Source organism: Passer domesticus, chromosome W (genome assembly GCF_036417665.1).
Source record: "Passer domesticus isolate bPasDom1 chromosome W, bPasDom1.hap1, whole genome shotgun sequence".
Lineage (NCBI taxonomy): Eukaryota > Metazoa > Chordata > Aves > Passeriformes > Passeridae > Passer > Passer domesticus.
The window spans coordinates 20,684,148-20,697,351 of NC_087511.1; the positions used below are offsets into that span (position 1 = coordinate 20,684,148).

General features: G+C 42.7%; 1 long non-coding RNA gene across 1 annotated transcript; it reads left to right on the forward strand.

Annotated features, from left to right (window-relative positions):
- The first annotated feature begins 1,883 nt into the window (after nt 1-1,883).
- LOC135288988 (uncharacterized) lies at nt 1,884-12,821 on the forward strand. The gene is made up of 2 exons (XR_010351785.1): nt 1,884-11,630; nt 12,557-12,821. It is a non-coding gene; the product is annotated as an uncharacterized LOC135288988 (long non-coding RNA).
- The last annotated feature ends 383 nt before the right edge of the window (nt 12,822-13,204 follow it).

Sequence of the window (13,204 nt, forward strand, 5' to 3'; positions counted from 1 at the left end):
ACAGCTCTGCTGTCCTGAGCTTTGGTTCTGAACCCCAAACTGGACTAGGCAAGGAATAGCAGGTTTTTCTGGTTTTTCTTTTTAAAAAAACAATTGAGAAACGGGTCATCCTGCAGGCTTCAAAAGCTTCCCAGATTTGTTTCTGGAGGGAAGTGGGACCGTGATAACAGCATGCTTGCAATGGTCACGGCTGCTGGTGCTGGGAATGAGAGTAAGCTGCTTAGACTGGGGGGAAAGCAATGCAGCCGTTGCCTACACATGGCCTTCTGCTTTTGAAGGTAGGGTTTGCATGTAATATAGAAGACAGAATCGTCCTATGCACTTGTAGGCTTCCTGTCATTATGTGTTTGTTCAATACTTGAGCTCCCTGTCCTATGGGAAATGAATGACTGCTGCTCTTCCACTTCACCAAACTCTTTGCTGATTCAGTTATTTGTCTCCTGCCTCTGTACGAGCCATATGCAATAGAAAAACTTCTTATGATTAAAACATACTGGAGGTTGATAATCAAAAATAGTGGCTCATCTCTTGCCTCCATCATCTTGCATGCTGAATCCCATTTCTGGAACAGGCTCTGCAAATGTATTGTATTTTGGGTATAGAAATCATTGCTATCACACAAGAAAAATCAGTGTTCGGACTTGTGTTTGGGGTATCTGGTAATCTGCTTCTGTAAGAGTTCAGTGGGGCAGGTTGATTTGCTTAAGCTGTTCCCTCTCTCTGAAACTGGTTATGTTTCAACTGTTTACTCTTCCTCCAGTGACTCATGTTCCATGATCTTTCACCCCATGCTGGGATGATTTTCCTAGTCATGCCTAAGGAGCCAGTTATCAGGTTGTCTGAAGCAGAAGACTCTGGTAAATCTGTAAGTATTGTGGGAGCTTTCTGTATGCTAAACTGTACCTCTAGTTAGTTCCTCATTATCTAGACTCTTTCTCATCTCCCCTTTCCCTCTTCATAGGACACAGTTGTCTCCTTTTGGTTTTGTGGCGCTATAATCTTTTGCCTCTAGCTTGTAATGGAGCTGAGCTTTTTGACTAAAAGCAGTAATATAAAGCAGTGCTCATCCCTGGGTATGTACTTCTGGTGCAAAATAGAGTGGTTTTTTTGGAGTGCAGTCTGGTGCCTATTGTCATGGTTTAGAGTAAGAGTAGTAGTACTTCTAACATGCAGAAGAGGGCTTGGGGTTTTTGGCAGGTAGGGGGCAAGGAAGGACAAAGCTGGCTGACAGGTGTTGGATGCTTTGCTTTTGTCTATGAAAGTCAAGTTCAAAGACTTTGTAAACCCATGCAAAAGGCAGCCTAAAGTTTATTTTCCACCAGGATGGGTTATGTTGCTTGAAGACACAACACGGGCTTTAACCCCGAGACAAAGTCAGCTTCTGTGGCTGTTTTGTAGCTTGTTGCTGTCTATCTTGAAAAAAATTGCCTAGCTCTTTTTTCCCCCTATAGCGTGCATAATTGGTCTTTGTAGCTTTGCTTGGAAAGCGTTGGTTGCGGGCAGTTAGACAAACATTAATTTGAAGTGCAATGGTTGAATTGCTAGGATTTGGCTAGCTGCTTTCTCTGGGTGATTCTCTGCTCACTCCTTTCCTTCCTGCCCTCTCCCCTATTTGTGTGTTCCTTTTTTTTTTTTTTTTAACTTATTTATGAGTTCCTTTTTTCTTTTTTTTTTTTTTTTTACTTATTTATGAGTTTGTACTTCCTTCTCCAGCTTCTTAGGCATGTAATGATTGTTGGCGAGATGTGTGTTGCTCACCTGGGCCTGACCAATGGATTCCGGATGGTTGTGGATGAAGGGCCCGAGGGTGGGCAGTCTGTCTATCGCATACATCTACCCGTTCTGGGTGGCCATCAGTTGGGCTGGCCACCCGGCTAAGATTTTGGCACCACAAGAGTTGCTGCACGTGTACAAATTGCCACTGAATGGATTTCGTCTCTTGCCCGTCAATCTAGCCGCTGTCGATGTTTAATTCTTTGTGCCATGTGTCTGTGGAAGGTAATAAAAGCTTTGAGCAGCAGTTGCACAATAAAGATTTGTCATGGGGATATCACCTCCGTCTTGCGCGTCTTACTGAGGGGAAGTAGTTCTGCAAGTTCAAATGGTGTCTCCCTGGAATGCAAGTATGTGGCATATTTCAGCCTCTTAACAGCACTCCATTAATAGTGATTTGCCTGTTCATTTGAAGTGCATGTGTCCCTGGAAGCACTTAGCAGTCTCCTGCGTCTGGTAGGTAGCAGTCTTAGCTTTTTGGCGTTTTTGGCATTATGTTTTACCTTTCATCCTACGTTGACAAAAATTTCCTTCAAACTGGAGAGAGCCAAGGGTTATGGAACTGTGTTTCACTGGAGAATCATAGGATCCTAGAGCAGCCCAGGTTTGAAGGGACCTCGAAAGATCATCTGGTTCAGCCTTTTGTTGAAAAGGAATCTTAGATGATATTATCTAGCACTCTTTCCAATAGTATCTTGAAAACCTTCAGCGATGGGGACTGGTGCAACCTCTGCCCATTGTTCCTTCTCCATGTGGCTCTGTGTGAAGAGAATCTCCATCCTCTGTAGCTTCCCTTTAAGTACTGCAATATTCTGCCGAGGCTCTCCCGAGCCTAGGCAGGTTGCTAACATTTTGCAAATAATTTCTTTGTCTTTGCTAGTCTTCATGTGGCCTCTCACTGCTTTTGGATGTTCCTCCACAGCTTTCCAATTGTGCCAGTTTTCCCAAGTGCAGATATCTGAAAACTTAAGACTTTGACTTATTCCCTGCTTCTGTAAGTAGTCAGTGCTATTGCTTGCCAGGCTGCAGACTAAACCAACTTATTGAGAATGAGTGTTTTAGGTCGCTTAAAGAATTGCCGGCAAAGGTATTGACAAAAGCAGGTTTAATATAAAAGTGAGTGTCACAAAGTTCTTTGGCAAGGTTTACTCTACTCTACCAGATGGTTAAAGCACTCAGAGAAAAAACAAACTAAAATCTAAAATCGATCAATCTAAAACTAAAATCAACTCAAAAATTGTCTATGTTGAGGCTTGGTGGGGGGATGGAAGGGTGTGGATAAAAAGGAATAAGGAAGACCCTCCGGTTGAGTCTTCTCTATGTTGCTGCTCATGAAGAGAGGCTCTGTCCTCTTTTTAGCTGCCTTTTGAGAGCTGGAATATTGTCATGATATTCCTCCTGAGCCATGTCTCATCTAAGGGAGAAAAGACCAAATTCTTACAGTCTTTCCTCACATTTTCCAGCCTTTTGATCATCTTCGTTGCCCTCCTTGGGATCTTCTCCCATCTGTCTGCATTTTTTGGTTGAATTCTGGGGACCAGAACTGGACACAGCACTCCAGGTTCTGCTTGCAGGCATGGCCTCTGTGAGAAGAGACCAGGGTCTGCCCTATGCTGGACACAGCTAGTTTCTGCCAGCTAGGCAGCAGACTCCTTGAGGGCCGAATCCGAGCAACTCAGCAAAGCTGGTGGCATCCCTGTGTAAGCATATTTAAGAAATGGCAAAATGCTGTCTGGGGCAGGTACTTCCCTGCTGCCCTTGGATCTGGAAGGTGGCTATGTCCTGAAGTAACTTTTTCATCCTATTTTGTCCCCCCTCCTGTTGAGGAGGGGTGGTGAGAGAACAGCTGTTTGGGCCTCTGACAGCCAGCCAAGATCTGTCATCAGCCTAAAAGGCAGGTTCATCCATTTAGAAGTAGATGGGGATTGGTGGTTTAGAGACTGATAGTGACCGGGGTAGGAACAGAACTTTTTGGAAGTAGCAAATTCCATCAATATCTGGGGATCCACTCACTTTGAGAGGGGGAAGTTTCAATGGAAAAAGCCTTCTTTCTGAGCAATAAGAGGTTCTTATAAGAAAAATGATCTAGTCTCCATTTTTTTCTCACTTGTTAATACAAGTGGCAAAGATCTGGAACTCCTGCATTGAAAGGGATGTCACTGAGCAGAGACTGTTGGGCGTTCTATGTGTGTTGGATACCCAGGACCAGCTATAAAGAGGTCATGGCAGAGATGTGAGGTTGGTCTGGCTAAACATGATTAAGACAGGGTCTTACAGAAGGCAATTCCTTGAGGATGTGAAGGGTAAAAGGATAATAAGTAAGGCTGGCAATGTTCCCAACTTGTTTGGAAGGATTGGGACTGAATGTTGATTTGAGTGAAGCGCAGGTACCAGTCTGTCTTCTATAACTGCAATTTCAGCAGCAAAGGATGCCCAAAGCTGAGTATCAGGCTCCAATAATGCTGTATCAGGTGTGGCTGAGATGAAGTTCATTTCTCCACAGCAGTCCTCACAGTGCTGTGCTTTGCATTGGTAGCTAGAAAGGTGTTGCTAGCACCCCAGTTTTTTGGCTACTGCTGAGCAGTGTTGGCACAGCATCAGTGCTGTCTCTCCAACAATTCTACCCCATCATCACTAGGCTGGGGCTCGCAAGATCTTGGGGGGAGATGCAACCAGAACAGCTGACCCAAATTGGCCCGAGGGATTTTTCATACTGTATGACATCAGCTGACATATAAAAGCTAAGTAAAGGAGGAGGAAGGGGAGGCATTTGTTATTTACAATGTTTGCCTTCTGTAGTAACTGCTAAGCTTGCTGAAGGAAGCCCTGCTTCCCAGGAAGTGGCCAGACAGCGCTTGTTGGTGGGAACTAGACAATATTTTTTTTTCCACGTCTGCTTGTTTGCACACAAACTTTCACTTTTGCTTTAGTAAACTGCCTTATCTCAACCTGTGAGTTGTTTTCCATTATATTTTCTCTTTCCTGTCCAACTGAGAAGGGGGAGTGATAAAGTTGCTCAGTGGATACCTGGCATCCAGCCAAGGTCAACGCACCACAGATGTTTTTGATGGTGTCCAGGTGTTGCAGAACAGTCAGAGATCATTTTGACAGATCTGATCAAGTAGCTCATTTATTGAGTTCTGGTCCTACTTGTTGAGCATTTGCCTGGACCAAATTTCATATAGTTCAAACAGGAGAAGCACATCTGTGACACCAGTTTTCTCCTAGCAGTGACCCCAGAGCTCTGAAGGCGATAGTCAAGGACATGGAGGCCCAGGGGGTGTTCTCATCAGTTCCGCCACTGAGAGGAAAGGACAAGAGGAAGAGGGCACTGATAATGTGCATCAATAATTGGCTGCAGAGCTGGTGCTGGCAACAGGGTTTTGGGTTCTATGAGCATGGGACCCTGTTTGTGGATCAGCATCTGCTTGGGAGAGAGGGGCTCCTCCTCACTAAGCAAGGCAAAGGTGTTTTTGCCAGAAGGATATCTGACCTCATTAGGAGGGCTTTAAGAACGAGGACAAGGGCAGGGAGAGGAAGAGAGTAACCAGCCGCCCTGTGAGGGAGTGACAGACCGGGTCAATGAGCAAAGGGCAGGGCAAGAGCTTTAGTACCTTGAAGTCCCCCCTTAGGGCCCAAAGCAGCAGTCAATGTCATAGTTGCAAGCCTACCCAGTGGGAAGATCTCCTTAAGACAAGTAAGTGTGTTAAGAGGAGCTTGACAGGCAACATGGTGTAAGGCCCAAAAAAATGTTGTCGACAAGACTTAAAAGGGCTTATGGTTTTTCATAGACTCTGAGTTAGATGCACAGTGGAAATACCAACAAAATATTCTCAAGAGGTCAAAACAACAACAATCTTTACTGGCAACTTCAGACAATCGGAGAACTTTGGAAAAAGTTTAAAGCAACATTCAATCAACATAAAACATTTCACAAAGCATTAACTTAGCCCATTTAACTTAGAAGAAGAAAGAGAAAAAATATAAAAAAAACCAAATATAGCTACCACTCCTGGTTCCAGTGGTGTTGCTGGTTGGTTGGAAACATACCCTGTAAACCATGCCACTGCTTTAAACAGTATCTTAAGCCTTGAAAGGCACATTTTTTTTGTGACATGGTACTCCAGAAAAAATGGAATCAGACATTGGGAATAATTTTCAAAATAATTTTATAAACTCTTGGGCAAAGAAACATGCAATGAGTGGATATATCACATCCCTTGTCACCCACAAGTCTCTGGAAAGATTGAGAAGTATGATGGACTGCTAAGGACTGTTAAGAGGGTTGGGCAATTGGGTATGGAAGCATTGGGTAGCAAATTTAGCAGAAGGCACTTCTCTGGTTAACACTAGAGGATCTGCTAAGCACCCTGGTCCTGCCCAAACAAAACCAATACATAGTGCGGGAGGAGATAAGATCCCAGTAAGGGAAGTGTCTAGGGAAGTCATTGTGGATTTCTTCTCCCACTGGAAAGGCAAAGCCATTAATTGGGTTGTCTTTGCCCTAGGACCTAGGCATACTTGGTAGGTAATGCAGAAGGATGGGAAGACCTGGTGTGCCTCAAGGAGATTTAACCTTGGGGGGAAAAAATAATCTGTGGTCTAAGTTGTATGTTGCAGGAATGACATGAACTGATGAAGAATTAATTTTGCAAGGAGAGTGCGATGATGACCTGAACCGGGGCAGTGTCAATGCCCATTGATCAAGTATACTGCTTATCCTGTCCTGACTACCCATCCTGATGGAATAGAGCCAAAGTCATGGGTCTGGAGGGGTGAAGGATGCCCGTGAAATTGGAAAATAATATCTATTTGTGAATGGACGGGTGGATAATAGTTAATGAAAATGTATGTTTGATATAGAGATGGTTTAAAGATGTAGTTTAAGTTGTATGTGTGAGTAAGAAGGGATTGCTGTAATGAGAAATAAATACAACGGAACAGTTGGAAGATATATAAATTATGTGGGATCTGAGCATGATACAAATGGCATGGAATAAGTAGTGGAGATTGTATTGGATCTGACTGAGCTGGAGTTCATTTTCTCATAGCACCCTCACAGTGCTGTGCTTTGCATTGGTAGCTAGAAAGGTGTTCTAACACACCAGTGTTCTGACTACTGCTGAGCAGTGCTGTCTGTTTAACATTCCCCCTTCCTATCAAGGGTCTGGGAGTGGGCAAGATCCTACAAAGGGGACACAACTAGGCCAGCTGACCTAAAGTAACCAAAGGGATATTCCATACCATATGATGTCAGCTCAGATATAAAAGCTGAGTGAGGGAGGAAGAACGGTAGGCATCTGTTATTCTACAATTTTGCCTTTCCGTATCAACCACTAGGTGTGCTGAAGCCTTGCTTCCTGGGAAGTCACTGAACATTGCTCACTAATGGGAAGTAGAGATTATTTTTCTCTTTGCTTATGTGCACGCAAACTTTTGTGCTTTTTTTCTTGCTTTAGTAAACTGCCTTCTCTCAACCTATTGTTTTCCATCTTATTTTTCTCTCCTGTCTTGCTGGGGAGTGATAGAATGGCTTGGTGGGTACCTGGTGTCTAGCCAAGGTCAAACCACTACGTCCACTCCTTGTCAAAAAATATAAGCTTTAAGGATAGGCCAGTTTTCAATAGTTAGGCTTCCTTTCCTTTTGGAATCCATGACCTTAGAGGTTCAGGTATCATCATAATCCAAAAAAAATATACATGTCGCAGATGAACATGCTTATTACTCCCACCATCCAGGTTTCAGAGGCATTCCCGAGACCCATACCCAGGGACAGAGGAAAATGTCAGTGGGCACCATGGGATGATTACATTCAGTACAAATTCTACTACATGATAGTCTAGATTGCCTAAGGGGTGGGGGTCAAAGATATGCCAAAACTCAAGTCATTCCAAACTCCTCAGCACATTGTTTCACTCAGGGTCCTGGGTTCAGACCAAATGCCTTTGCTACTTTACCAAACCCTTCATTGGTTCTCAAATCTGAAATCTTTCTTCTCTTTTGTGAGCTTAATGACTTATGCCTTCTTCATCCACAGCTTGAGAGAACTTTCCAGCTGCCACTTCAGCTCCTCTGTCAGCCCATTTTCTCCCTCCTTCCAGTGGCCACCAACAGTTTGACATCCCCTTTTTCTGTATAATTGGGCTTTACAGCTTGCTTACCTCTAATATGTGTGCTTCCCTTGATATAGTAATTTTATACTTTCCTCTGAGGAAGGAAGAGGTACACAAATTTGATTCCATAATAATATAAAATCCTATGTGAGTTCCCAAAACAAAATCGTGGGAGGAATCTTTTCCACACACTGTAACAACCTGAGAAAAAATACAAACATGTAAAACATTGCTTGCAACAAACTTATATAGAACACATACAAACATAAATATCTCACAACTATCAAGACAAACATGTAAAAAATGGATGCAGCAAACAACAACAACAACTCTTCAGTCCTGTTGCCACTTCACCCTCTCATGGAACACCTCTTCTCTTGGAATATCTGCAAGAGGAGAGAAAAAAGAAAACTCAGTCCTTCTTGGATCAGTCTTAAAAGGAAAGAACTGTCCATCTGCTGGTATTTTGTGTTTTCTGCCAGAGGCATCTGTGGCCTTTAATTCCAGAATGACTTCAGCAATTTGGTTCCTTGCCTCTAGTGGCAGACAAGGCTCTATATTCACTATCACCAGAAGGTGGCAGTGTAGGAGCATTTTGCAAACCATTGCCAGTCCTGGGAACCTGAACTTCCATTTATTTCCAGGAAGCCTGTTAGGATATTTGAATTCATCACCCTCCCCCAGCTCACTTCTTAGGGGCAGAGTTGAGAATTTGTTTTCTTGGTCTTGATCCTTAAATTTTGCAATAAACAACAAAAACATGGGAGAAGGTTGACAGGACACCAGCTGTTTGTCATGCATTGGTTGGAAGCCAGCTGCCTCCCACACTCTCTTAGTGCTTTTAGCAAATTTTGGAGTGGGGAGAGGGCTGGATTCTCCCCCCTCCAACAGGTCCAAACTTTTTACACAAAAGGTCATTCCCCGGGCAAGAGACCAGAGTTATTTGCCATGTGCTTTCTCCTCAGAAAACTTTGTTTCATTCCCCCTCATTAGTGAAATTTCCAAAACATTCTCTATTTCATTTTCTTTGGGATGATTGCTACTTTTCACTTGCTACATAACCAATTCTGTTGCAAAATGAGATATCATTACCATGGGCTCTGCCTCCTGGTAAAGAATTCTATCTTTACAAGTGGGCAGAACTTGGGGTGGGTGAGGGAAGAGGGGGCTGGCTTTACTGAGTTCTCATCCAGGGAGTGGAGGAAGGTGACATCATGCTCAGGGAGTCTCACCTCCCTCTCTGCCTCCTAATTTTTTACAGGTGGGCAGAGTTTAGGGTGATGAAGGGGGTTTGGCTGTGCTACATCAAACTCCTTCCAAGGGCTGAGGGGGTTGACATGCTCATGGAAGTTCACCTCCTTGAGGTTGGAAAACCCTGGTTCATTCTCCACACCTCACTCATCAGTGTTAATTTGCAAATCAGAGCATCTTTGGCTCTGGACAAGCTTGTTCAACTGTTTTTTCAGGTTTTAGGATAACTTCACATACAATTCTGGATCCACCCTGAGTTTACCTATTTTTTCAGCCACCAATGTAATTTGCAACTCAATTAGCTTTCTGTTGCTGCTCGGCAACATATTTCTCTCTTTGTGCAGCTATGAGCCCAGCTTCCACCCATACGGTTGCCAAACAATTTTCCTCATTTAAAGATTTTTTCAATTTCTTTACTCAAAGATCTGATTTTCTCTGCAACTTGTTGTGGTGAACTATCCAAGTGTAGGGACACGAGGCTTGACTCCATTTTTCTCAGAAGGTTGGTTTATTATGTTATATATTATATTAAAATACTACATTAAAACTATACTAAAAGAACAGAGAGAGAAGAAGGATCAGAAGGTTACAAAGAACAAGAATAGAATAGAATAGAATGCATAACAAAATCTTGTGACTGCTCACAGCCTTGGCACAGGTGGCTGTGATTAGTCACTAATTGAAAACAATCCACATGGACCAATGGAAGATGCACCTGTTGCATTCCACAGCAGCAGATAGTTATTGTTTACATTTCTTTCCTGAGGCTCTCAGCTCCTCAGGACGGGAAAAATCCTAGGAAAGGATTTTTCATAAAATATCATGGTTACACAACTAACTGCAGATTGTGCCAGATTTCCTCAGGCCCACATCTCTCTGTTTAGGGCCAGACAAGTTTTGTAAGCTTTTAGCAGCTCTATCAGTGGAGGGAAGTCCAGATCAATTTTTACCCTGGTGTCGGAAAAGATACCAAGTTTAAAATTTTTTATATAACTTTAGTCAGAGGTTTTGCTTACCTTTGCTCTGGGGGAAAGGAATTTCAAGTTTCTTTTCAGTGTACTGTTTCATCACTCAAGGCATGATGAGTTTAACATCTCAACACACTGGAAGTAGGACAGAAGAGACAAAAAAGATAATGACCATTAACGACCAGCAACTCTGAACATCACCCCTGCCATGGTCTGAGACACTGGTCCAGAAAAGACTGATAAGACAACCAAGGAATGAGGACCAAATTAGCATTGGAGGTGAAGAAATCTATAACCAATAGGAAACCAGATACTAAGAACTGCATAATTTGGGACCAATGAACATTGAACGAATGAATTTCTATGGGTTTTGACTGTATAAAGTATGTGAAAAATCTAGTAAAATTATATGTGATTGAATGATTTTCTCTGCACGACCCCGGCAATGTGTGGATGAAATTATTTCTGTTTCACATCCTGGCCAGAACAACATTGTGGCCAGAATAAAGTAATGCCTTGATTCTCTAACACTAAAAATGTTGTTGGAGAGTTTTTGTTTTTCCCACAGTTTCAATCACGCTGGTTTCCATGACCTTTCTGCCAGAAAATATTGTTTTCGCCCAAAATTAAGTTTCTCCCTTATTCTGCCACTAGCAGTTTTCTCTGTATAAAACACCTCCTCATCACCTCAAGGTACCCTGCTTGCTGTGCTAATAAAATGCAAGGTCCCAAAACCCACTCAATGAGACACTTAAAAGGCTTTACTTTTTTACGTACCCTGAGTTAGACACAGCAGAAATACCAACAAGATATTCTCAAGTGGTCAAGACAACAAACACTTTAGTAAGAACTTCAGAAAATCAGAGAACTTTGACAGAAGTTTAAAGCAACATCCTATTAACATAAAACATTTCACAAAGCATTAACTTAGCCCATTCAACTTAGCAAACTCCAAGCCCATCCAATTTTGAGTTACTCAAAACTGTGAGAAGAGGTAATTAGAACAAGAAGAAGAAAGAGAAAGATAGAAAATATATAGAAAAGAACAAATTTAGCTACCACCCCTGCTTCCAGCAGTGTCTCAGCTGATAGAAATTTGAAGAGGAGGTAGGGTCAAGACGTGCTTGCTTCATGTCCTTGCTTAACTATCTGTATTGGGGTTCATTATCTCATAGGACCCTCCCAGTGCTGTGCTTTGCATTGGTAGCTTGAAGGGTGTTAACACACTAGTGTTTTGGCTACTGCTGAGCAGCATTAGCACAGTATCAGAGCTGTCTCTCTGACGTTGCCTCCCATCAAGGGTCTGGGAATGGGCAAGATCCTGGGAGGGGACACAACCAGGCCAGCTGACCCAAATTAACCAAAGGGGTGTTCCATACCATGTGGTGTCAGCTCAGTTATAAAGGTAAGTGAGGGAAGAAGAATGGGGGTATTTGTTATTTTATAATGTTTGCCTTCCTGGAGCAACTGCTATGCGTGGTGAAGCCCTGCTTCCTGGGAAGTATCTGAACACCACTTGCCAATGGTAAGCAGAGATTAATTTTTTTCCCCTTTTGCCTATGCTGGTGCAACCTTTTTTTTTTTTTTTTTTAGCAACCTCCCTCATCTCAACCTCTCACCAAATGGTATGAAAGAAACTTATCCAACAGCAATTTGATTCGAATAAGCAGACACTTCTTTATTGGGGGAGCTGGGGGCATGGGGGATAGCTTCCTCCAAAATGCGTCCCACTCAACAAACAAAACCCATCCCTTTTATATACTTTTTCTGCTAAATCATCATTACATAATTTCTTTTACATACTATGCCCACTCTTAAATTTAACCTTTATGTTGATTGGTTTCAATAGTTATATAACTTCATAAATATTCCTATCCTAAAATAATAATTGGCTATTTTTACTGAGGTCTACTGCTTGGAATCCTTTATATTAAAATCAAGATTGGAAAGGTAGTGGGTTTCCAAGCAGCATAACAGGTGAGCATGATGGTCTCCATAGTTTCTTGACAAAAACATAAAAACCCAGTAACTTCTTGGTGAAACTTCTATGGTTACACATTCCAGACACACCACTCCTGATATTTCTACACCTTCTACTTAACAATGTAATATGTAATTTAGGATAATTCGTGCTTATGTAGAATATGATAGAAATGTGCATGATATAAGTTATGATGTTTGTAAGAAGTATCCGTAAAAGATTGCAAGACCACATGCTGGAGCCAAGGGATTGCCTCATGCTGAGAGATTGCCTCATGCCGCAGATGGCAGAGGGGGGAAGCCTAATTTGCAACCGAATGAGCGTAGCTCTGGAGGAGATGGGCCCTTATTCAGGAACAGCCCAAGCAATGAATACTCGATAAGTACCCGAGATCGAGATAGCAAGAGTCGGGAACATGCATCCCAATGCCAGGTTCCCATAACCCAACATCAGCATTTATCGTTTTCCAGGAACTGCGTTGTCCAGCCCAAGCAGAGAAAGAAGACAACATGAATATGTGCAACCATGAAAAGAACAAGAGTCTGCCTCAGGCTGAATAAAGTGTATAAAAACTGCCCAGACCAGAAAGCTTGCGTGAACAGAGGGGGATCCGATGCGGTAGAGATTGACTCCGTGTTCACCCAGTGCCAAACCCGAGCTCGGAGCTGTCCCTTTTGATTGTGGCTGTCGGAGACTGTATCTCGGTCACGAAATAAAATCTATATTTACAAATTATTAATCTGGCTTGATCAATTATTACTTATAACAACAATTTTCTACTTTTAATCATAGCTAACCCTGTTATATAATTTAATTGATTATTTGATAAAAATATTCACAACAAACCTCCCAGCTGTTTTCCATCTTATTTTCTCTCCCTTGTCCTGCTGGTAAGGGGAGTGATAGAGCAGCTTGGTGGGCATCTGGCTTCCAGCTGAGTTCATCCCATGACGGTCCTTGTTGGTGCCCAATGTGTGTGGGATTGTGTGTGTGTGTGTGTGAACAGTGAATGTCTGAGTAGTGACTGTAATGAGTTGGCTCTGCTTAGGAGAAATGCAAGTCTCAATGTGTGTTATGGCATTGAAGAGGTTTCACAGCTGCGCTGTGCTAGGCTTTCC